The 26,946-nt window shown below is 39.9% G+C and overlaps 1 protein-coding gene across 13 annotated transcripts in view; it reads right to left on the bottom strand.

Annotated features, from left to right (window-relative positions):
- The window catches only part of NCKAP5 (NCK associated protein 5), a 1,007,163-nt gene that overhangs the window by 811,744 nt on the left and 168,473 nt on the right, over nt 1–26,946 (bottom strand). The window contains exons 1-2 of one of the 13 annotated variants that reach the window (XM_057505669.1): nt 19,531–25,161; nt 16,082–16,177 (exon numbers count right to left, since the gene is read on the bottom strand). The exons of 11 other annotated variants lie outside the window; for them this stretch is intronic. The gene's annotated coding sequence lies outside the window, so the exon portion shown is untranslated. Of the gene's footprint in view, nt 1–16,081; nt 16,178–19,530; nt 25,162–26,946 lie in introns of those variants that run through there. One more of the 13 variants, XM_036886545.2, reaches the window with a different exon arrangement.

Here is a 26,946-nt window from a genome sequence, read left to right as displayed (position 1 = left end):
TGTCATCTACCATTTCTCTTTCATCTCACAATATCCGGACTTACCAACACTTACATTGCCTCCAAGTAATGAGCTTTGGAACATGCTACCATGTTCAGGAGCTCCAGCTCCTGGTTCTCAGTCCCCTTTGCTTCCCTCACTGCCACAACTGGAGTGAAGTCAACCTTCACATGGATTTCCTGAACAAGTTTTACACTAATTTTCTTCCCATTACCATTTGCAGTCCATTTGAATAGCCATGTTCTTACCTCCTGAAAGACTTAACCTCTGAAAACTGTAACTCCCAGATACTGCCTTTAGGACAAAACCTTGAGGTTGTCTACTTCTGGATGCAGTACTGGCATAATGGTTATCATCAGAGGTTTAGGAGCTATTTGGATCTGGTGTTATTATGTTATATAAGTAAGTTAGCTTCTTTGAGTCTCAACTTTTGTTATTTATAAAATGGAAATCATAGCACTGCTTTATCGTAGGTAGGACCACAACACTATTTGCATCATAGGGTTGCTATACTATATAAGGATTCAATGGGATAACTTATATGAAGTACTTAGCAGAGTGCCAGGCTCATAGGGAGTGGAGTGTTCAAGAAACATCAGCTATTAAAAATAGCCATTATAAAATTGCCTTTTTTTGTAGGTCCCTTGAAGTTTCATATCCAGTAATATTATTTCAATGCAATATTATCACTACTGAAGTCCAGAAATGAACTTCCCATCAGCATCAAAACCTCTGGCCTTTTGACTGTCATCACAGTGCCTGGCCGTGAGCCCTCTCGCACCTTCATTCCCCCTATATCCACCCTAGATCCCAGGATCTGCCTCACATGCTCCCCTATGAAAACATATTTCTCTTCCTAAAAATAAATAGTATTTGTTTTCTTCTTTGCACTCCCACACCTTGTTCTCTCAGGTACTTTGTTTAGCCTTCTATTGGAGTGAGAACTCATGAATAAACCGCAAGTGTTGACATGTCTATCCTTCCCACAATCATTCTCCCTCAAGGTCTGGACCACAGCTGGCTCATCTAGTCACCCAATCCCAGTACTGATGCTTAAGACACACTCAACTTGTTTGCAATGAAATCAAACTCCTGAGCAATGGGTTTCTTTGCAAATAACTTATGCTGTTCCATGCCTACTTAGAAATAGCTGGAGATTTGTATAACCACTTTGATTTGTAGCTTGAATTAAATATTACGATGTCTGGAAACTGTAACTCACCCAGAGAAAGCTGAGATTCTGTCTCTCTTTTATGTCACCTCAGGGTACTTAACCTGGAAAAAGTAAATTTCTTTCTCATGACCCCATGAAATAATCCTTCAGATTATCCCCTTCTAATTAAAATATATAAAACTAAATACACATGTATATACACATCCACATGTAGATATTTTTCAAAAGAAATACATGTAGAAAGTTCTCAAACTGAAAAGTTAAAATTATATAGAAGCTTCTGTGGGAAGTGACAAAAGTTTCCTCTGTACACACTCCCAATTTTATCTTCCCAATTAGAAAAAAAAAACACCTATTAATAATTTACCTTCCTAGAATTTTTCTGACCATATATATAAAATGTGTGAAATTAAATATATAATGTTTTGAAACATAAATGGTGCCCTGTTCTACATAATTTTTGACAACTTTTTTTGTTTGTTTAATAATTATCAAAGAGGTCTTTCCATATAAGGGTACAAATGGCTCCTCTTCAACCTTTTAATTGCTACATGGGCTTTATGGTATGAATGGAGCATTATTTGACTATTTTCTTATTGATGGCCATTTAGACTGCAAGTAACTTATCTCTATTACAAATGATGCTGTAATGTGCATTCCTGTGCACATCTCTTTGCACACATAGATGTCCTTTTCTAGGATAAATAGCTAAAGGTCCCCTCTACTTCTGAATATGCTCACATTTCTACTAATTTAAATCAATCACTAGTTCCTTCCTGTTGTGTCCCAATGATTGCTTGTTTTTGGCTCAGAAATGCAGAGACTGATGCCCACAGGTTCCCAAAAATGTAGCTACCAGCCTTCAGAATCAAAATCTGAAGTGTCCCTGACTATACAATAATTCACTTTCAAGGCATTCTGAGTCAATAACCTAGAAATCCTGTGCCCCCATTCTTCAGTGACCTACTAATCATGATCTCAGGGTAACAGTAATTCTTGATAGCTTTGAAAATCTGAATTAAGGGTATGCAGGAAGGCAGAGTGCCTTTAGATCCCTGGAGAACACAGGCTTATGCAAAGTCCTGATCAAGTCTTGGGAAGACACACCCAAAAAGTAATACAGAGACATGGTACCAAATACCAAAGCAGCTGGCATGGAGACTTTGAGACTAAAAACATTTTTTTCTTCATCCAATTTTCTTCATTATCTGCTACTGAATTGCTTTTCCCTTAAGCTCTTCTCAGCAAAACTTTCTGACTGTTCCTGTCTGAAGTCAATGTAACAGGAGATGCAGAAATAACCAAGTTGGGTTGCCTAATTCGCAAGGCAGTTCCCAGAGCAAGACTTCTTTATCAAAGAAACTGACCAACGCAGTTAGTTCTCCACCTCCCTTTGCCTGTGATCTGCACAGATTTAGTAAGCTAGAGGTCAAGGCAGAGAGTGACGGTGGTGATGAAAATTGAAAGGCAGATATGGACTCTAAAAACAAGCATTTTTGTTTCAATGGTCCACATTGTGGTACAGCATGTATGGCTGCCTGAAGACTGTGCTGCCCCACAAAGGCAGCCTCCAAACTGAAATCAGCTTCAGTCAGTAACACACAGAGCTCCTCTACTAGCTACCTAGATGCTAGCTGTAAGAATCTACACTGTGTAATTCTTCATTGGTAATAAGTATACATCAATAACACCTAAGAAACAAACTGAAACATTTTGAAATCATATGTGAGAATTTGGAACTTTACAAGAACACAGGATGATGTGGGGCAGAATTCAATGGTCCCAGTACTTATATTTGAAAAGACTTACAACCACTTAAGCATAACCCCAATGATATTGGAGAAAATGGCACAAAACCCTCTTCATCAAGCAGAAAATGCTTTTGATTTTTGTTGAAAAGATTAATGCAACTAGTTAAAATACACTAATTATTTTAGTTTGATGTAGTGCCTTCTAAGTTCAATGAGTTTAACCAGGAAATCTGAGGGTGTATAAAATAACATTTTGCTTCTGTTTAAAATGGCAAAAACAGAAACTCTGCAATTCAAATGCCTGTGCTCTTACGCATATACACACATACACAGCACATCTTACCCTGCCCACCTGGCACAGTTCAGATCTTCTGATACAGTCAAAAGTATTCAAGAGAAAGCCAGTGGCAAATAGTACCCCAATGAGGAGAAGCTCCATAAAAAGAAATTTTCAGGAAAGACAAGTAACGAGAGAGAGTTAGGGGACTCACCCTTGCTCAAAAGATTATATATTTTCAAAACAGCAGAAAGGGCTTAAAAGGAGTATCTAGAGGAGTATAATCTTTCAGATTTTCTACAGTGACTGCCTCTGTAGACCCTCCCTAGAGCATTCTTCAACTCTGTATGATAAACCACTCAATTATTTTCCATGTACCAAATGCATCTTGCACTGTAACATTTCCAGTGATGTCATGGATGCATCCAGGGAGTAACAGCATGGTTGCCATCCTAAGTGCAGCACATTCACAAGGCTTTGGAAGGAGAAAGGGCAGTGCCTGATGATTGAGGGGTCCACCCCCAGCCCTGTTGCTAGAATGTGCCTGTTCACAGAACTAGGAGACTTTAAAAAAAAAAGAAAAATTGACCCCTGAATAATATGGATTTGAAATGCATGGGTCTGCATATACATGGATATTTTTCAATAAACATAGTGGAAAATTTTTGGAAATTTGGATATTTGAAAAAACTCACAGTTGAACTGCATAGTCTAAAAATACCAAAACATTAAGAAAAAGGTGGGTCATGAATGCATAAATGTATGTAGATACTAGTCTACTTTATCACTGACTATCATACAATCAACAGTAGGCTATTAGTAGTTGAGTTTTCGGAGAGTCAAAAGTTACATGTGGATTTTTGACTGCACATGGAGGGGTCAGTGCCTTTAACTTACACACTGTTCAAAGGCCAACCATACACCTCCATGTAAAGCCATTGCAGGCAGATGAACCACTCTGAGAGACACAAAGATCCTTCCTATTAATTCTAAAATCTTACCTCTGCATTGTGCTAGCCTCAAATACTTGAGTCTAGAAAAAAGAACAATTCTTCATTCAGTGCTTCAAGAGATAGGAAAAGAGGGTGAGGAAGGAGGCAAGGAAAGGGAAAAAGGAGAGGAAGGAACACTATTTGTATAAGGCAAGAACCTTCTCCTCTCAGCCAACTACCAGTCTTCAGTTTTCTCAACACTATTCCTATATGCTCAAATTGTACAAGCTCTAAGAGGACATGAAGAAAGTATGTCAGTCCATGGTTTAGAAAGTTTTGCTGTTGCCAGGGAAACAAGATTCCTGTACAGCTATTAGGAAAGAGTTACACAGGTTTTCTGTTTATTTACTTCCAATTTCTCTCCCAAGAATTTGTGATTACTTATAATCATACACACAAAACAAAATGATAAAATAAATAATTGAGGAAGTAAAGCCAATGGGAAGATTCAAGCAAGAAAATAATAAAACCAGGGTTAAGATTAAATAAAGAAATGTACAATATGCTGTCAAGGCTAGAGGTGATGCATAATTTTGGCTTAAAGTTTTGGAAGCCTTAAACACAAGCAGTAAATCACACAGGGACATGTACACAGAGCTGACTTGTGCAAGAACAACAAGGCAACTGTTGCCAAACCTGGTTGCCCAGTGATATCACCTGGGAAGGTTTTCAAAAATTCAGTAAAGGACCAGAATTCCTGGGACGGGCAGCGAGGGAAGGAATTCTGGGAATATGCATTTTTTAAAAAAGAAAACCTCCCTGATGTCAGTTCTCCTGGTTAGGTCAGGCCCACACAGGAAAATCTTTTTCTTTTCTGAAGCAACTCAAAGTCAACCAATTCAGGAAGGACCTTATTTACATTTGCAAAAATCTCTCCACCTTTGCCATAAAATATAACCCAATCACAGGGTTGACATCCAGTGTTTTCTCAGGTCCTGCTCACAATCAAGAGGGAGAGGATTATATATCAGGTGCACATACAACACCTTGGTGTCCATCATGAATCCTGTCTACCACATACAAAAATAAGAGAATGAAAAATTACAAGTCTTCAGAATATATCAGGAACAGAGAACACGTTAAACGTGCTGATTTGGCCTTGAACTTTCTGGGAGATGAAGTAAAAAGGAGACATGATCAAACTACTTACTACTTTCTGGTCAGTTCCTAGTACTGACTTATACAAGGTATTTATCCTGTCTTTACATAGGAATCCTGAAATAACACTGCATTGAAGTAAGGTGGAAGACATAAGACAGAGTTAGATTGAACTTGACCCAAAATAACTGTCAAGTAGCAGGTGTGTTGGCACCCACTGCTCCTCTATCATGAGGAATCGGCAATGAAGGGAACAGAGCTCAATGGAGTGCTTGGTTGATATCAGATACCATGGCCTGGTGATTGGGGTGCTCATAACAGAGATTCACCATGAAGAGATACCATGAATTGTTCCAAGGGAAATGAGAATACTAAAGTAAGAACAAAAACTGACGTTAGAAATCAGTGGGATCAAATGTGTGAGAGACCAAGAGCAGAAGTTCAGGAACTACATAGCCTCCAATGCTTCATGCAGAAATGTTGCCTTGTTCTGATTGTCCACTGACTATTATCTGGGGGAACCACTTTCAGTGTCTCAGCTCTGCTTTATGGTGCTCGTAATTGGCCTGAAGCATTCAATCGAGTGAACTGTGTCAACCCGTGTTCCATTCACCTTCTAAAATAACTCTGACGTTGCATGCAAACTACTTTTTTTCCTTCCTTCTTCTAATATATTGTCTTTTTCTTCCCTCTACTAATACATTAACTCTTTTTCTTTTATCTACTAATACATTATCTCTTTTTATGACCCTACTCAATTCCACCTCTTTCTGCTAAGGCCCATGTGGCTGTCTCCCTTCCCTGAATGTCTTCTGCCCCTGTGCACAGAGTCAGCACTGTCTGTGTAACATAATCACTCCTGCTCACCTACATCTTGTCTCTTCAATCTGAGCATTTGGTCCTCAGCAATGATGTCTTCCAGGTTCTTTCATCTTTCAGTTTCCATAGAGCTTATTAATTTAGATTTACAAAGCCAGTAAATGGAAGAGGACTTAGAATCCTCCAGCTCACCTCTGTTCTCAAAGAAGGCCACCCCATCACTTTCTGAGAATCCAGGGACAGGAAATTACCTTATAAGGTCTCAGCTTCTTTTTGTGAATTTCCCAATGATCAAAAGCTTTGCCCAGTATTAGGCCATGATTGCTTTTCTTTAGCTTCTATCCAAGCAGGGTTCTCTTGAGTAAATTAAAACACCACCTTTACCTTCATATATTTTTAATGGGAACATAAATGGGTACAACCACCTAAGAAAATTAGCAGCAATATCTCCTAGATATCCTGTAATGTAGCAATCATACACATACACACACACACTCAACAGGTATGTTTATGTTTATTCACCAAGGAACATGTACCAGAATATTTATAATACCACTAGTCTCAAACAGAAAACTATTCAAATGCCCATCAATAGTAGAAAAGATACGGTGTGATATAATTACACAATGGAATATTACATAATAAGCATGAAAACTCTATAACTAAACAGTAATATGGATGAATCACACAAACACAATTTGAAAATAAGAAAATTATACATACTGTGTGATTGCATTTATATAAAGTACAAAACCAGCAAAATTAATCTATGCTACTAGAAGTAAGCATGCTGATTTCCTTAAGGTTGTAACCAAAAGGGATTGTGAGGAGAGCTTCTGAGGCACTGGTGATTATTTCTGGGTTTGAGAGCTGGTAATACAGTTGTATTCAGTGTGTTAAAATTATCAAGGTGTACACATGTGGATTTATCTGTAAGTGTATTACATGTCAAAAAAAAAATTTTAAATCCTTTTCATCCTCCAAATGACCAAATAAATCAAACTCCTTCAGTTAATTTTTAATAAATATGGATTTTAGAACATTCAAGATCCTAGTCACCTTACGAAACCTTTGAATTTGGCAAAGCTCTGATCATTCATTTGGTTTGTTGTGTTTTTTTTTTTAATGTCCCACATGAGATTAACTCCTTTCCTCCAGTATTTTGTGAACCCTATAAAGACAGGTGTTTTCCCTTTCTAGTCGCTAGTAGCATATAAATTCAGGGTCCATCATACACACAGAAAATACTTTCCTCCTCATTTTTAGAACATGCAGAAAAAAAAGATGGAATTTCCATGAGGCCTGTTTGATTAAAAAACCCAAGGATTCTCTTCTTTTTTTAAGTTAAAGTCTTCATTTACCCAGTGAAGCCAAATTTTATTTTGCTCTCTTCCCTCAAATTGATCTAAAGACTGACCTTTGCCCTGATTTATGAGCCCTTTTCAGAGGTTTCTGTATGGAGAGGTGGAGACTATTATTAAGCAGACTCCTCTAAAGCAGTGATGTGGTATTTCTCGCTTCCTTTCCTCCTCTGTCATCCACAAACTGATCTAATTTCTGAGTCCCTTCCTTACAATTTTCTCTTCTTGAGGAAGAAGCATACTGATTTGGACAATAAGACAATGAGAAAGAAGTATTCTTAGTCATGTAAAGTTAGTGGCATCATCCTTCCCAATGGGCTAAAGAGTAAGATAAATGTGTAATAGACACAAACCACATCTCTAATGGAAAGAGAATTCTGGGTTCTAAGTAATAGAATGAAAATAAAGCTTTCAAGGTTGATAAGGCTTCTGGCCAATAACTTATCTTTCCAGAACAAATACTGCCAGAGAAACCTGCAGACATTCACATCATGAATGCTGGTTTTCTCTCTGTTCACATGCTCATTTACACACTTGGCATGCTTGGATGCTGTACAAGATTTGCTGAATTTTCCTTTCTCACTTTACACTTCCAAAGAATATTCATGGGCATCAGTCAGTTCTATGAACAAATGGTAAAGAGAGAGGCCAGCTTCTTGGCTATGCTCATACTCCTGTATCCCAGCTGCCTTCATAACCCATGGTTCAGTCTATACAAGCACAGTCCACCCTGCCCCAGGCTTTATAGACAAAGGAAAAGAGAAAATGAAATTATGAATCTGAAAAGGTTCTTACCAAGCCCACTGAGGAACCATCTCTAGAAAACTGAAGACACATGTCAGTTCTTTATAAAGATCATACAAAACAGAGAAGGAAAATCTAAGTGAGCTACTCATGCAGAAACTATTTAATCAAAGAGTAAAGACAATTATAACATCTGTTAATCTTCTGTGGAGGTCATAATTAAATGCCTTGGAGATACACCCTTTCAAGGGTGATGCTCTAACATCTGTTGAGAGGCCTCAGCCTTGTGCAGTGACAAATCACTTTGGCAGTTTAGGAAAAAGGGACTTTTGGGGATCACAGACCCTACAGAGCCCCATGCACGCAGCCCAGACATGCACCCACTGTTCTGGGTGAGGGGTTTTGGTGCTCAGCTTTGGAAACTGTCTGTGTGGTGAGTCAGACCACAGCCATTGTGTATTAAGGAATAACAGGATCATAGAGCCAGAAATGGCCTTGAGACTGTGTGATCTCCTCCTTCACTTTTCAGACAGGCAGCTTAATCCCATATCCTACAGCTGGCTGTGGCAAGACTTTACAAGCAGGGTCTTAAATTTCCTTCCAGATTATATTCCACTCCACCAGGCTGCTTACTCTTTTGGTTTCCTGTCTTACTTAGGCTTGTAATTTGGATGCTTCTTTGTTTAACAGGATCAGCATTATAATGAGGTACTAGGGCATTTGAAGTTTAAGGAGAGGTGCAGAACCAAAATGCTTCCCTTCTTCTCTATACCGTGGTCCACCATGACACTGACCACCCTCACTCCTCCTCCACTCTCCCTCTGCGGGGAAGGTGGGGGAGCAGAAACAAAGGATGAAGGAGAACAGCAAAAGATATGAGAAAATAGGGGGAGAAATGGAGAAAGAGAAAAATGTGAGAGAGAGAGACAGAGAAATAAGGTGGGGTACAGAGAGAAAGAGATGGGGAAGTAGTAGGTGGCAGGAGGGGCTAGGGAAGGTGAACCATGGATGTAGAAAAAGGATATCAAATTAAGACCCCACCAAAAGGAGCTGGATACTCCTTACCCATCCTATTCCATAACCTGGTTCCACTGTACTTCAAATAAGCAGATTTACACATACTAAAGACTACAGGATTTGGCAGTTTTGCCAAACAAAATGCAGAGATGATAAAGCCAGTGCAACACATCCATAGATGCAATGTGTTGAGCAATGAAAAATATGCCCATATGGTGAGAACATAATAAGGCCCAGGAGAGGGCTGGGAGTGGGCAGTGGGGATAGTTTTGGGCTGCAAATACTGGTTTGTGACAAAATGCTGAGTAAATGGGGCTCTTGACATTTGGCATCAGGATTAAACAACCAGTTACTATGAAGTTACATAGTAACTATGACCAGGACACATAATGTTGCCATCAGCCCTCTCATTTCCTTCAGCCATCACCTACCTACAAGGGCCCATAATGTCCTCAGTGATAAGGAGCAGGTAATGATGATAATCATCACCATGGTTTGCAAGTCTGCTTTTGTACTGGCACTCCAGGTGCTTTATCTCTTTTAAGGCTCACAGTGATCCCAGTTCAAAGTCTTACTCTGCAGTCTGGAACATATTAACCCTTCATTGCCTTGTTTTTTTCTCATTTTACCACTGGACCCAGGAATTCCATTCCAAAAATGGGATCAATAGTAATATCTATCTCAGAGGGCTATTTTGATGATTAAATGAGAAAATAGAAATAGAAAGCACAACAGGGCCAGACACATTGTTAACATTAATAAATATTAGGTGAAATTATTCTTGATATTATATTTTATGGATAAGGAAACTGAACTTAATGCAGTTAAATAACTTACCTAAAGTCAGTGGAAATTAAAACAGAGATTGGAAGCCAGGTATATCCAAGGGTAAATGCCACATGAGTGTGAGCTGGGGCTATTTGTTTCGCATCACTGTATCTATATTAACTGACTCCACTGTTCTAGTGTATGATGCAGCCTCTCAGAAAAAGGGTATCCAGAAAATCTCCATTTCAACCTGGGAAACATAAAAGGATAGATCATTCAGCTCAGGATATTTTCCTCTTGCCACTCCTCTGCCCTCATCAGTGAGAGAAGAAATCCTTTTCAGTTCTCTTCTTCATTCATTCTCATATCTATAGAGCCCCCATTTGACAGGTGTCATGAATACTGATGCTTACAGAACTGGAAGTAAACAGGCACTTCCTCTCTCATTGAAAGCTAGATACAAAAGAATGCCACGCCTCCATGCCCTGAGTCCTTACACATTCTGAATGCTGTGAGATTTGAATCATCAGTTGAGTTATAAAAAAGGAATGGGTTCAGCCAACATTATACTTAACAGCAAGAAGCTGAAAGCTTTTCCTTTAAGATCAGGAACAAGACAAGGATGCCCACTCTCCCCACTTTTATTCAACATAGTTCTGGAGGTCCTAGCCATGGCAATCAGACAACAAAAAGAAATAAAAGGCATCCACATTTGCAAGGAAGAAGTCAAATTGTCCCTGTTTGCAGATGACATGATATTGTACATAAAAAACCCTAAAGAATTGACTCCAAAACTACTAGATCTAATATCTGAATTCAGCAAAGTTGCGGGATACAAAATTAACACACAGAAATCTGTTGCAGTCCTATACACTAACGATGAAGTAGAAGAAAGAGAAATCAGGAAAACAATTCCATTCACAATTGCATCAAAAAGAATAAAATACCTAGGAATAAACCTAACCAAGGAAGTGAAAAAACCTATACTCTGAAAACTACAAGACACTCATGAGAGAAATTACAGAAGATACCAATAAATGGAAACACATCCCATGCTCATGGATAGGAAGAATTAATATTGTCAAAACGGCCATCCTGCCTAAAGCAATCTACAGATTCAGTGCAATCCCTATCAAAATACCAACAGCATTCTTCAATGAATTAGAGCAAATAGTTCTAAAATTCATATGGAACCACAAAAGACCTCGAATAGCCAAAGCAATTCTGAGAAGGAAGAATAAAGTGAGGGGAATTACACTCCTCGACTTCAAGCTCTACTACAAAGCCATAGTAATCAAGACAATTTGGCACTGGCACAAGAACAGACCCATAGACAAATGGAACAGACTAGAGAGCCCAGATATAAACCCAAGCATATATGGTCAATTAATATACGATAAAGGAGCCATGGACATACAATGGAGAAATGACAGCCTCTTCAACAACTGGTGTTGGCAAACCTGAACAGCTACATGTAAGAGAATCAAACTGGATCATTGTCTAACCCCATACACAAAAGTAAACTCAAAATGGATCAAAGACCTGAATGTAAGTCATGAAACCATAAAACTCTTAAAAAAAAAAAACAAAGGCAAAATCTCTTGGACATAAACATGAGCAACTTCTTCATGAACATATCTCCCTGCGCAAGGGAAACAAAAGCAAAAGTGAGCAAGTGGGACTATATCAAAATAAAAAGCTTCTGTATAGCAACAGACACCATCAATAGAACAAAAAGACATCCTAGAGTATAGGAGAATATATTCATAAATGACATATCCACTAAGGGGTTGACATCCAAATTATATAAAGAGCTCACACACTACAACAAACAAAAAGAAAATAATCCAATTAAATAATGGGCAGAGGATCTGAACAGATAGTTCTCCAAAGAAGAAATTCAGATGGCCAACAGACACATGAAAAGATGCTCCACATCACTAATCATCAAAGAGATGCAAATTAAAACCACAATGAGCTATCACCTCACACCAGTTAGCATGGCCACCATCCAAAAGACAAACAACAACAAATGTTGGCGAGGATGTGGAGAAAGGGGAACCCTTCTACACTGCTGGTGGGAATGTGAATTAGTTCAACCATTGTGGAAAGCAGTATGGAGGTTCCTCAAAAAACTAAAAATAGAAATACCATTTGACCCAGGAATTCCACTTCTAGGAATTTACCCTAAGAATGCAGCACTCCAGTTTGAAAAAGACATATGCACCCCTTTGTTTATCACAGCACTATTTACAATAGCCAAGAAATGGAAGCAACCAAAGTGTCCATCAGTAGATGAATGGATAAAGAAGACGTGGTACATATACACAATGGAATATTATTCAGCCATAAGAAGAAAACACATCCTACCATTTGCAACAACATGGATGGAGCTAGAGGGTATTATGTTCAGTGAAATAAACCAGGTGGAAGAAGACAAGTATAAAATGATTTCACTCATCTGTGGAGTATAAGAACAAAGAAAAAACTGAAGGAACAAAACAGCAGCAGACTGACAGAACCCAAGAATGGACTAACAGTTACCAAAGGGAAAGGGACTGGGGAGGATGGGTTGGAAGGGAAGGATAAGGGGGAAAAAGGGGCATTACAATTAACACACATAATGTAGCAGGCATGGACTTGGTGAAGACAGTATAACACAGAGAAGACAAGTAGTGATTCTATAGCATCTTACTATGCTGATGGACAGTGACTGTAATGGGGTATGTGGTGGGGACTCGATAATAGGGGGAGTCTAGTAACCATAGTGTTGCCCATGTAATTGTACATTAATGATACCAAAATAAAAATAAAAACAAAAGGAATGGGTTTACAATGTAAAATTTGGGAGGAGCTTGCACTAAATCAAAGTCAGAAAACTTGCTTACATCTATCAATTCTCCAAATACTTGTTAGGTCACCTACCATTTTCCATCCACTATTCTAAGCGCTAAGTCTATACTGTTAAACAAGATAGATAAGGCTCTGCCTTCATGGAAGTTAGAGCCTACATGGACACATGTTCTTAATCAAATATTGAACCATATCTTTAATTACACTAGTGATAAGTACTTTGGAAAACAAGTACCTGAAGTGACCCGAGTATATACACGTAGGGAAAGCCTTCTTGAGGAATGGCCATGTAGGCTCAACATGAGTTGTCCCAGTGAGGATAGGAGAGAGGGTAAGGCTTCCTAAGAAGGGGAGATTTTGGTAAGAAGAATTCCTGAAACAGGCCAGTGAGTAGGAAGAGAAAACTCTGCCCTAGCCCAGTGAATGACTTTAGGAAAGTCATTTCAACTCCCCACAACTCTGTTTCTTTTACTGGAAAACAAGTGTGATAGAGAACTTGTTTGGGCTCTCCAGTTCCCACAGATACTCTGGATTCTCTTTCCCTGTGTCCATGTCAGTGGCCTACCATAGAGTGAGAAGATTCTGATCCAGGTGCTGGGAACAGAAAGCCCACTTTTGTTGATGGGTTTTCCCATTTCCTACTCAAATGTAGGAAGTATAAATCGCTCTTACGATAGGAGAAACATCATTTCATCCCCCATATTCAATATCCAATACTAGTTTCCTCCTGAAAGGCTAACGGACCAGTGCTCCAACTCTGAAGGAAATGTCATATACGACTTTTCAAACAAAATCCTGGCTTGGCCGATGGATTATTAATGATCTATCTATCTGAATTCCCCAATTTCCCCCTAAGAAGATAATGAAAATGAAAAGGTAAGACTTCTAATTTACCCAGATAGAAAGAAATACAATATATTTTTACAAATTTACTTTGACAGCTTTACTGCTCTTGATCAGCTATCCTAAAACAATGGCTACTTGAACAAGGTAACTTGCAATTGATTTCAGTGAAATTTTATTCAGTTTAATAAGGCCCTCTACTGGCAATCTCCGAAAACACAGTCTCTTTCAAATTATTTAAGTAAATTGTTATAACTACTCTCAATAATAAAGTATCTCACATTCCTGATTATACAAATCTCGGCTGAAAGAATGAGTGAAAAGAAAATGAGAAAAGGATGAAAAAAATGTCATTTCAAGTGGGCTGTTCATTTAGTTATTCATAAAATAACATTACATGAAGTATTATTTGCTTTCCTCTGATGAAGCTGTTCTAGATGTCAAAGGTACTCAGAAACAAAGGATATTTCTTACACTACAATGTACTGAGTATTCATGGAACGATAAACAAATTATAAATGTTATTTACCAACTACAGTAAACCAGATAGTGTCTGTTTATCCATGTATGAATAGCTGGCTGTAATTAGAATAAAAGAAATGTTGAGGGTGGGCCTTTTACATTGCTTCTGATATGGCATGACTAATAATTAACTTCTCCCATGTGACAACTGATGAGAAGACAGTAAATGATGACTTAAGAATTTAACTATTCATCTAAGAAGAATGTTTTAAAAGTAGGTTATCTTTGACACATTGGTCAAAGGGCTGTTGGAACAACTGGAAAAACTGAACTATAGACTCCTGGAAAACTACATTTTTTAAATGAGGTAATTAATAATATTTAGAAAAAATATTTTTAACAGAAATAAAATGTGATTATAATAAATTATTTGACTCAACATAAACATTATTTGAAATTATGATAATCACTAAATAACATATAATTAATACTTGTCATATATCCTGTTGGAGTACAGGGAAGGTATGGGAGGTGTAGGAAATCTATCATAAGGAATAAACAGACACTATACTATAAATAGATCTACCAACATTGTTTAGAAATGTTACAGAAAAAACAGCTGAAAGAGCAGAAAAGGCCTCTGAGGAGCAAGACCGAGGAACGGGGAGGCAAGGGTGGCCAGGGTGGCTCAGGGGACTGCACAATATAAGTTGTCTTCATATAAATTTATATACATATGTGTTTATATGCAATGTTTATATAGATAAACATTTTATTACTGTCACATAGTATATGTATTTATATATGCATAGATGATATATACATCTATGTATTTATAGATTATGTATACATTTATATACTTATATAAGCATTTTAATACTACTTGCTTTTCTAAATTAGGAGCATATATTAGATTTTTTTTTAATTTCTAGAAACAGGCCGCACTGACAATGGGAACCATGTGGGACATGTCTTTTGGGCTGGCCTGGATCAGAGTTCTCTGTTTCCAGATTCAATTTGCCAAATGAAGCAAGTACCCTTCATGGAACATTTCATCACACATACATCTCGACAGTAACACTTCTTCCCACATTTCAGAATTAACAGCTCTTCTTTCCACACCATAATATTTATCTGCCATATTATTATCTGAACTTATATTCCAAAATGGGTTTGGGACTTTCCTCTTGAACTCAGTCCACTGGGTTCCTAAGGTGCATCCAAATTCTACTTAAAGGAACTATTAATCCAGAAAGTTTATTTCTAAAAGAAGAGATCTGGTTTCTTGCCCTGAAAATACCAAGATTAATTTATGAAACGACTGGGAAGTACCTGTTATAACTGAGTTTTCCAAACCAACATGACATACTTCATTAGACAAGTATGTATTGGGGCATAGTAAATGTTGTGGGTAATGTTCTAAGTATCCAAGAGATTTATTGTTTCATCCCATAAAGAAAGCACTACAGGGAATCCAAAGTTCCAAAGGTATTAAACTTTGTAGGATTAGAGTAGATAAAAACAAGACTAATAAGGTACCTGTGTTTAATTTGTTCTATGACTTGCCTGTGTTCAACCTCAGCCACTCTGTTTAAATCCACTATCACAAAATACTACCACTTCCCTTGGTGAACTTTTCTAGGGAACAACCAAATGGCTAAATATTATTTCCATTTTCTTAAACCTAAAGCCCTTGAATTACACTCTTGATCAAGCTGAACTCAGCCTGCCAGTACTCATACCAAGAATACACATAATCTTGATGTTTGTTTAGGCATAAACTTGGACTAACCTGCAAGGGAATTCATATCTGAGATTAAAAGACAAAAATACTGAAGGGCCAGGTGTGGGCTTCAGACACTTCTGAAACACTAGAAAATGTGAATCACCAGTTCAGCTGGTTGACATCTAGATGTGTTTACCTGATTTGCTGCTTGGCCAATATAATCAGTCCAGGTGAAGACAAGAAGAATGAAAGCTCTACTGTGTGCAATGCTCATGAGAAAAAATCCTTCCACCTCGAGAGAGCAGCACAATGAAACGATAAGAACATGGGCTCCAGTTCAAATCATGCCTCTGCCTCTTACAGCCTATATGACCTTTGTGCATTACCTCATCTTTGTGAAGCTCACCATCCTTGTCTGAAAAATGAGTATAATGATCATGATGACACAACACATGCAAAGAACTTAGAAATGCACTTGTGTACAGTAATCACTCAATGGGAAAGAAAACAGTTTAAATTTCCCCTGACAGTGCCCATCAGGCATTCATTCATACATGTATTTTTTCATCATTTTTTAGGAACTCGCTCTGTGCCAGCTGTGGAGCCATGCATGAGATTACAACTTTGGCAAGGTCCTGGAAAATAAATTGAATGGATGGAGAGGTGCCCAGGGCAAGAGTCAAAGGTGACGATGTGCTAAAGGGAATACAAGCCCACGTGTTCCAGCAACAGAAAGCAGCTCTTGGTAACTAAGCCAGAAATTCCCAATCAAAACTTCTGAGGAACTTGTTCACTCTGCCTGGGTCTAAATACCACTTAGAGATGCTGATACAGTAAGTCTGGGATGGGACATGGGCATCTGCGAGGGAAATATGACAATAGCTAGTATTTGCTAGTATTTAATGTATGCCTGGTAATATACTAAGTGTTTGAGCTATATTAATTTATTTAATCCTTCCCTATGCCCCCATGACATGGGTGTTCTTATTATCCACATTTCAGATATGAGAAATTCAAACAGATAAGTTATTCAAACAGAATTAACCAAGGTCACAAAGTCAGAAAGTGGTGGAAGCAAGACTTGAGCCCAGGCAGCCTCATCCCAGATACCAAGTCCTCAGTCAATATGCCATGCTGCCTCTTAACCCTCCATGGAAGATTCAGGTGAGCTGTCAGGCCAGAATCTCCAGGGCAGATATGTTAGTACATGCAGAGGAGTAAGGAAGTGAGGAGCCAGGTAAGCTGGTGGACATTCCATCAGGAGAGGCCCTGTTTGTATGCTGAGGAATGTGGCACAGAGAGCCTTCAACCACCGTGAGGAAGAGTTTTAAGCCACTCAGCACAGTTATGTGATAATTTGCCAACCAAGTGCAGAGAACTGGGTGTTTGATTCAGGAAAAGGGATACTTAAGATCAGCAATTCACTCATTCATTTAGCATTATACACTGAACACCAGCTCTGTACTAGGTGCTGTGAAGATAGGAAGTACTAAAGCATAGTCCTTGTTTTCAGTAAGTCATTTACTTATGTGGCAAAGAGCTCCAGGTCCCACAGCAAAAGTCAGGACAAGATACCATGAGGGTCCAAAGAAGCAAATCATCACTTCAACCTGGAGAGTCCGTGGAGGCTTCTAATAGGCAGGGGTATCAGGGGTAAGGAGTATGGAAGGTTCCAGAGAGAAAAGGAATGTCAGGTGGGTAGAATCTAGTTGAATGTTAGAACCTGAGGTCCAGGCTGCAGCAAGAGAATGAAGGGGGAGGAGAATCAATGAGAAAGTCAAGGGACATGTCTACTGGCAAGAGGGGTCCCAAGGAGGAAGAAGAAAAGCAAGTAGTCAGTAAAAAGAAGTTTGAGACTTGGATCTAAAGCAGAGACACAAAATGCCAGAGCAGGGATCCACCTGTCGTCTCTCAACCTGTACCCGATGCAAAATGCCTTCAGTATTACTTCAACTGCCAGAATTGCCTTGCTTGCCTTTTGGCCATCAAAACTGAAATAATCACAGACTTCTTTAACAAAAACGCTGAGGAATAGAGACATCAAGAAATGTACCCAGAGTCAAAGACAAAATAGGAATGCTCTTTCCTTGCTCCCTTTATATACGCACATAGCCCTGCTCCTACAAGAAAGCCTGTTAAGCATGTATGGCTCCATTTCTTGTATAATCTTTGGAACTGAAATGTGGAATACATGCCAGAATGAGCACGGGAGACTCAGTTTCTGGTTGTAGTGCTGCCACTGTCTTGCCAGGTGACTGGGCAAGTCATTTTCCTCCTCATGCCTCAAGTTTTATTTCATAAAAAGGATAAACTTTACTAATAATTTGAAAGCTGTTTTTGTAGCAAGTCCCTTATTTAAATGAAAATTCAGAAAAATTACTGAGCTTTAATATATAAAACATATCCAGGCAGAATGCACTCTGATGGAAAAATTTGAGGCTGACAAGCACACAGGAATTTGCCCACCTTAGAACTCCATGGAAAACAGTGGAATTTTTTAGGACCTTTCTGGCACTAGTTTCTTACAATTCTCTGAGACCAGAGAAAAAGGGAAAGGCAGTGAAGGCTGTCATAGCTCCCCAGGGCTGGTCACTCAGTAGCTGAACTGAGGAGCAAGGCTGATCTCCATAAGTGAGTCAGGGAGATCGCGTGCAGGACATAACAGGCTACCAGCACTTCCTGCCAATCCACATAGCACTGCTGTCAGTTCTAGGTGGCAGGAATCAGCCATGATTCACCACTGGCTGCAAGGGGCCGAAAGGCAGGCGCTCAGGAGCAAACCCAGCAGCTTGAAGCACGCAACAGAAAGATAGATTCACACGGTTCTTAAGCAGAACTTGCAGGTGGCTGGCCCGGGGCAGCGGTGATAAGAGGGAGCCCATGCTTCCTATTCCCCACTATTTGGAGAATTTTAAAGAGTCCAGAGGAAAACGACAGACAGGTTGTAAATACTGAATCCTGAGCTTGCCAAGTACCAAGTTTGACTACTTTAGTAGTACATTAATTCAAAGTCCTAACTCAGAAGACAACTCAGAACTGTGAGAATTTCTCCAAAAACTCGATGGGAAAAAAACTGGGTAGAAACAGTTTCAATTTCAAACATTTTTCTATACTTCCAAATTCCCCAAGAATGAATGAGCTGGGGTGTGCGCCTGTTTGTGAATGTTCAGGGAGGGGACGGAGGCAGAAGGGAACAAGACATTGTAAACAACATGCACATATGAGAAATCTTTAAACCACAGACAAAAACAGAAAGTGGGTTTCCCCCTCTAGCATACCAGTTAATTAAAAATTGGTCTTTATAGCTTTCTATTAAAATTCCTAGCTCAACCTAATAGTTTTTTGTATGGTTGGTTGCTTTTTAAAAAATTCCAACCTTCCTGCAGAGGCAAATGTGGATTAGGAATACAGTATCTTGTTAGCATCTACACCCTGGTGCCTATTCTCAGGGACAACGAGTCCCGTACACCTACCCCATCCACTTTAGCACATTGTAATTAATTGGAACAAATGCATACTTGCTGCAGCAGCAGAGAGAGCCTGTAGAAATACGTAAACATCATCATCTCACTTTAAAAGGAAAGCAAGCTGTCTAAACAAGAAAAACTGTTACAAGAGTTTTTTAAAAAGTCTCAACAGTCTTACTTGTAGTTAGCTCTTCAGTCAACACATGTCACAGTCCTGGAGACAGACACAGAACTGCAACAACTCTCTCCAGCTAAAAATTTCCTCCCGAGTTTATCCTGTTTACTTTTGAAGCATTAAAAGGCCATGCTCAGAAAACACGCTCAGTTTTCCTGAACATCCAAACAGGCAGCAAAGTCCTGCAGTGAATTTGGAGCAAGTTTGCGGAGACTCGCTCCCTGAGCTGCGGCTCCGTGGTTGCTCCAAGCTTGTAAATACAAGTTCCGCGGACAAAGTCCCAAATGACATCACTGGCAGCTGCTTACTGTTGAGTCTTTATTAACTGACTGTCAAAAAGAATGGAGGGGGTGGGGAGCTAGAGTATCTTTTCTGCAGCAAAACCGGCATCTTGGAGTAGACTCCAGTTATACATACATAAATAATCCCATTGATTTCGAATTTTCAAGAGCTTGGTTTCTCTCCAGTCGGCTCCTTTCTCCTGAAAAAAGACTTGAGAATTGCCCTCACCAATTTATGTGGGATCAACTGAAGACGGGAAGAAGGAAAACTTTGAAATACCAGCACAGCACAGCCCCATCCAGTTGTTTGCTCACCTGTTTCCAGTCAGCTTCAGAGTCTGATGATTCATAAGTATATAAATATTAGTTAAGTCTTACATTGCCTCACAACTTGTACTGAGACATATATACCTGGCTAACATTTTTCTACATGGATTGCCCTGGATTGCTACTCTTTTTAGATGCACTGTAGAGTTTTTCAACTTGGGGGTACAAGAAAGAGCTCCCTGAAATGTAGGCAAAATGCTGTGTGCACCTGCAAATAGGCTGGAGTTTTTCTGAGATGTGTGCTGGAAGCTTTCTTCAGATTCTCAAAATGTTAATGACCTACCTGTGCCACCCCCATCATGCAAAACACAACAACAGAAAACCTCAGCCCTGTACAGCTAGTATCTCAGGGAGACTGCAAGCCCAACCCACTTCCCACTACCAAGATAAAAATGGGTACTTCCTCCCCTATTTTCCACTCTCTCATGGAATCTCGCTTGTGTCAGCTGGTTCTTAAGGTTTTTATGATCATCTCTTCACCTACCCCATCCCCACCTGGAGAAATCAGCAATCCTACACTGCGTCCCTGCCATGGACCTGGAACTCTAGAGGCTGTTTTCCTTCCTTCCTCTGAACTGCCCTATTTTTATTTATGTGCTGCTTTTTATATACTGACTTGTATTTTTAGCTTGTTTTTAGCTGTCTGTGTTCTGTCTCCCCAGCCCAGTGTGAAAGGTCTTTGAGGGCAGCCAATGTGTTGTGTTGTTTATACCCAAATAACCAGCCCTCTGTAGTGAATCTGAAGCAGAAATGGGGGAGGTGGGCACTGAGGGTGCAGGCAGGAGTAAGGGTAGATTCAGTGGAATGGGGTATATATTTAGAGTAAGCATTCTCCCTACCCTGGAAAACAATGACCTCACATCTCACTAATTACCCATGGAGGATGCTCAAGCATCAAAAGTTCTTTTTCTCAAAGAACATAGATAGATTACTGATTTGGTAGGGTCCCCAAATATTCCACTTTCACATAAGAATCATTTATAGGAAGTGCATGTCTTGTATGTCACTAATGGGTTTAAATCAACAACATTTATGGAAAACAACTTAAAAATACCTAAAGATTTTGTAAGTCCAAACCCTTAGACCCAGTAATTCCCCTTTTTCAGAATGATCCCATAAATATGCTCACACAAGAGCCTAAGGATATAAGATCAAGAGTGTTCTTTGCAGAATTATTTGTAAACAAAGAGACAACCTAAATATTCATTAATCAGAGAAAAAGTATATTATATAAATTATGATATATGTGGGGTATAAAAAACTTGGAGGGGATTGAAAAAATGTACTAACATAGGAGGAAGTAGGTAGTTGCTCATTGAATGAATAAAACAAATTACAGTACAGAATTTCTGTGTGCTGGGGGGAATTATGCAAATTATCAACAGTGGTTATCCTTGGTCAGTATGATTGGGGAGTTTTCACTTCATATGCTCCTGTGTGGTTTGAATTTTTTTCTCAATGAGCATGTTCTACTTTTGTTATTAAATAATAAAAGTACATGATTGTACAATTTTCAAGATTAATTACAAGGAGAAACCTAGCTATTCCCACAAGTGTCTGACAAATAGTAGGTGCTCAGTATATGGCTGTTGACTGGATGCATACTGATGGGGTTTTTCCTAGGTTACAGCACTTCCTGGAGACAAAATGGGGTAAAGAGGGAGAACCAGGCATTGGGTTTTCATTTCTGATTGAATGAGACCTCCTCCCCTTAAATGTGAGGACTGATTTGAAAACCTCTTAGACTCTGTCCACCTTAAGAAATGATTAAAGTTAAGTGCTCAGAACATAAAGTGTTGACCTTTCCCTTGTGCAATTGCTGTTTGACAAATGGAGTTTTAAGGTAAGACAAGTATGAACCACTTTGGTTCAGTTCATTGGTTGCTAGCAAGCACTGAAAGGAAAACTTGTAAGGGCACAGGTTTACCCAGCTCCTTGTCATGGCTAGTCTAACATTAAGGAACTCTGTGAGGGAGTCGGGGGGGGTGGGGGTGGGGGGCAGTCAGGAAAGTCTAATCCACAGGAGTCTTCAGAGCTTTATTAAGAAGGTACTTGGGGCTTTGGAAGGCAGTGGCCTGTGGTGATGGCACAAAACACAAGGCTGTCTGCCCTAGGTATGGTCTACAGGTCTCTATAGTGGAAATTCCCAAGTATAAGCCCTGTATTAGATACTATGTTTTTCTTTAGGGAAAAAAATATGTTCAAGAAAAAGAGTGATTGAAAATTTCCACCAAGGTACGACAGGTTTTTCGAAGCACTATTTCCATTCCTCTAGAGAAAACATACTGGAGTCATGTCTTCCTTCCTAGTGAGAAGGTATCTCATATCTGTAATAATTTCAAGAAAAGGAAAGCACAGCCCTTATTTCCTTGCATGTTTTTATTTTGCTATGATCCACACATTACAGGAAACTGAGGCCACATTCTATTTAAATGTACATTTGGAGCCCCTTGGGTGTGATAGTTATACTTTAACAAGTGAGAGTTAAATACAAGTATTTAACTTGACTTACAACTTAGTATAAAAACAAATAAGGGAAAGGTGTGGGGGGGAGCTGTTTTCTCCACCTCTATCAGGTGCTCATTAATGCTGCTGCCAAAATGTCCTGCACCTGCTGAGATGCTTGGCCCACCTTCCCTTCCAGTGCCTTCTAGTCCTTTATTTAGGCAATTTTTCTCTCCCCAAGGGGCCTGCCCCTCACCCATGGAGGATTGCCAGGCAGTGTTATCACAGGCATGTGTATGTCTATTTCCTTGTTCATGTTTTTAAAAGTCTTAATGCTGCATTCTTTATGTTTAAGTGCTTTCCATCTTAAACTGGAAAATCTATAAAGTAAAAGCAGGTAATCAGATCTGCAAGGTGTAAACACAGCCCAAAAGGCCCCTTAGAGGGGCTTGCTGGTGATGATCATATATTACTAGAGACCCAACAAGACATCACAGGTGCAGTTTCTACTTCCAGTGTCCGATTTCCTCTCTGTCTACCCCCTCTCATCCCCATAGACAAGTATAATTACTGCCATTTATTAAGCTTTTATGTGTGCTATTTAAATACATCACCTAATTTACCTTTAAAATAATCCTTTGAGTTGCTTACTATTTTCACTTCTCTTTTACAACTGATGAAATGGAGGCCCAGAGAAATAATGTGACTTAAGGAATTTGACTTTGATCACACAAACAGTAGGCAATAGGTCTCAGCTCAGGTCTACATGACCTTCCAGTGTCCTGGGGAGACCTAGATCCCTCTGAGGATTATAAATATTGAAAAGAGATTTGATAAACCAGTGTGAATCATGGCAAATTGGAATTAGATGCATGGAGTCATCATTAAAGTGCTGAGTTCTGATTCTTGTATTTGATATATGGCAGTGGACATTCAACAGATATTCAGACTCCAATCTCAAACTAGTGTGACTTTTGCTGCTTTCTATAACCTGCCCCTCTGCTTAGCAATTAGAGGGCATATAGCATAGGCCTCAAAGACCATGAGAATCACAGTCACATGACTTAGTCCCACACCATCACCCTGGAGTGAATTCTCCATGCTTTTAGAGATGTGCAAGATCCAATTGTGAGGAGAAAATACTGGAGAACAAGCATTCAAGTGTGCTTACTGCCTGCTTCCCTTCACACTGAGAGCCTTCAGTAAATCATATTCCTTTCCTCAAATGTCTATTTTTTTCTGGTAAAGTTAATGGTTCTACCAGTGCTTACAAAACAGCCTGTTGCCAGCCAGTAAACTGTATTAGGAGTTAATGTGATCAGAAATAGGAAACAGAGATTTTAGAAGGAGTAACATAGGAACACCTCAGCAATCCTCAAACAAATTAGCATGGCTTTGAGAGTGTGAGTTTCTAGGGGCCCTGAGAATCTGCATGTTTAGAAAGTGGCCCACATCACTCTTATGCAAATGGTCCTCAGACCACATTTTAAGAAGCATTGGTTATAAAAAGAAAGGTAAGTATACAACCCTCTTGCCCACAATCAGACATTGATGAAGATTGTGTAGCTTTGTTCAGGTTCCTTAGGAAAGAGCACTGTGATCAACTGACAAATTCCTGGTACCCATTACCAATGATAGCTCACATTTGACACAAAGTTTGTGCACAAAGTGTAACTTGGAAAAGAAGAAACAGGTGCCCATTAATGGTTCCAAGCACATAGTTGGATGAAGATGTTTGTTGGCTTTAATTGCTTCAGATGTCACAGTAGTCCCCATACATAAATCAAACCACAAGAGTAAACCATAAAGTGTGAAGAAGTCCAACAAAGTTCACATTACTCCATACCAACTGCTTTGATGCATTTCATGATATATCACATTTCCAACTTCCAAATGCTCTTTTTCCTCACTGGGGGAACAGAGAGCTGCTTTCCAGTACCCTCAACACATGGGCAGTCTACCTATCGGGTTGTCGACACTATGGTACACCACCGCTGGAGTGGGGCTGATATGGCAGTTGCCTGTTGAAAGAGGTGAAGTGGGGAGATGTAAAATTTGTCACCCACCATGACAATTGTCCTGGAAATAGTGTGCCATACCCCCAAACATTTGCTTTCTCAGCCAACCTATGCTCCAGGCCCAGCCCCAGGAGGGTGAGCAAGGGTTAATGTTCCTGAGGCACTGGAAGGCTCCTGATGAAAGGCGCTATGTAAGTATAAAGTATCACCGTGAAGTTGGAGGATTTTATTTCAGTCTCCTGATTGTGTTGTTGACAGTGCATACTGTGAGTTTGACATTTTTAACTACTTTGCGTGCCCCAAACAGAAAGGGCTGGGCAAGAAGAGGTGGGAAAAGGGGAGGGGTCAGGGGCCATGTTCTTCCCTTGACTTTGATTTCACACCAACCCAGGGCCCAGCGATAGTCCGGTTTGTGAGCCGGGTCCAACAATGCTACCTCAGAGATTTATGTTAATTCATTAAACTACAAGATGCAAGCTGCATTCCTTTTAACCTGAGAACAGAGTCCCCCTGAAACCAGAGCCTGAGGGAGGCCTTGAGGGACATGGATGTCTGTAAACGGAGAGAGCAACTCGTTTTTTTGGCCCATGGTGATTGTCTAAATAAAAAGACCCTGAGTTCGATTTTCACTAGATATGGAGAGGCCAAATTAAAATCAGTGACAGCACAGGGAAGGAAGAGGATAGAGACAGCCACTGACTTTCCCAGGTGTGTGATATCTCTGATGTTCTCAGATTGCTGTGTGATTAATGCCTTCAATAAAGTCCACCCTGAATGGCCTGACAGTCAGTGCCCCAGGTTCCTGAAACACACTGGGGCTCCTGCCCCTAACAGCCTCACCCACTCCGCCTCATATGAGCCTCTGACAACAGCCCTGGGGTAGGAAGAGGAAAGGCTGATATAATGTTAGGATGCCCCAGGGAGGAGGTGCCCTGGGAGGAGGCAGGGTGGGGTTCCCAGGGGACAGACTCCTCAGCTTGAACCCCTGCCTACTTTTCCTCAAATGGCCAGCAAAGCCCTGGGCTGACTCAAGCACTCAGGTGGCCCCAGCTTTCTTCCTTTCATTCTGACAAACTTTCTCAAGTTAAAAAGACAAAAGTAGGGATGCTGGCAGGGAAGGCACGCCAGGGGTCTGTTGAAAGGATGGGCTGGAAAAGGGGGCTGCGTTTTCTTCTTTACTTTCATTTTTCTTTTGGAAGCACACACAGACACACACACAATATAAGCTCTTTTCTCTAATCATCTGATATTTTAGGCTCCAAAAACATCATATTTTTGTGGCAAGTATTACTCAAAGGCCCTTTAGAAAAGCCATCCTTACAGATCAGAGAAGGAGGCCACTCCCATCTGTCTCCAGCCAAACAGCCCTGGGAAATCAACAGCAGTAGCAGAAATGGATGGGCAGGGGCAGAGAGAGAGCCCACTTAGATGCAAAGAGCACATGTGGAAATACAGGCCACAGTTTCAGGGGATACGGAGGGCTGGGCCTTGCCTCAGGTGGGCTTTTCCAGGTCCAGGGCAAATACTGCCCTCCTGCCTGGGCCTGACAGAGGGAATAAGTCACCATGCAAGCATGGATGGATGCGCATTTTGCCTCTCACCCCAGAAAGGAAGTGCCGGTTCCTTCCTCACATTCCCAGGCAAAGCTCACTATGATGAACTACAGTACTGGAATCTTCCATATTTCCTCTGAGGAGTCAGAAAGCCTGCAGGACCCAACTCTGTGCTATTAGACCTTTGGAGATAATAGCTCCTTCTGCTCTATTGTCACTGCTGTTTTAAACTTCATACAGTAAATAAATCCAGGGGAATTACTCTAAGACAGATTAAGCCTTTTCAAGGCACAATAATCTATTGTTAAACCTAAAAATCTACTAGTGGAGAAATTATTTTAAAGTATAGCCTTCGTATTGACAGCAGAGACTAACCATACAGTTTATTAGTTATCACTTAATATTTTGGCTGATTATAATAACGCATGTCCTATTGGTCAAGGTTATAAGATGCTACTGCTGGTTAGAAATCACTTAATGATATGGCTAATACCTTCTGAATAAATATAAAAATGATACATTCCTTGTTTTATATAAGAAGAGTATAGTTAGCATAAGGAGGCCTTGGATGTTATTTTAGCAATAGGATACTTTTGAAATGAAATCATAGGAGGAATTTGGTTATGCAACACAGTTCCTAGGGTGGTATCCCTGGGTGAGGGCCTACAGCTCCCCCTAACAGCCCTCCTCAACTCCCACCTGCCAAAAAGAGCAGAGAAAGGATACACACTTAGGTGCAGTGCTGGATGAACTCAACAAACCACATTATTCTTTCCTGATCCACGCCATCTCTTT

The sequence above is a fragment of the Manis pentadactyla genome, chromosome 8 (assembly GCF_030020395.1).
Source record: "Manis pentadactyla isolate mManPen7 chromosome 8, mManPen7.hap1, whole genome shotgun sequence".
In the NCBI taxonomy this organism is placed as follows: Eukaryota; Metazoa; Chordata; class Mammalia; order Pholidota; family Manidae; genus Manis; species Manis pentadactyla.
The sequence above is the reverse complement of the archived record's forward strand: the minus strand, read 5'-3'. Positions and strand labels throughout refer to the sequence as shown.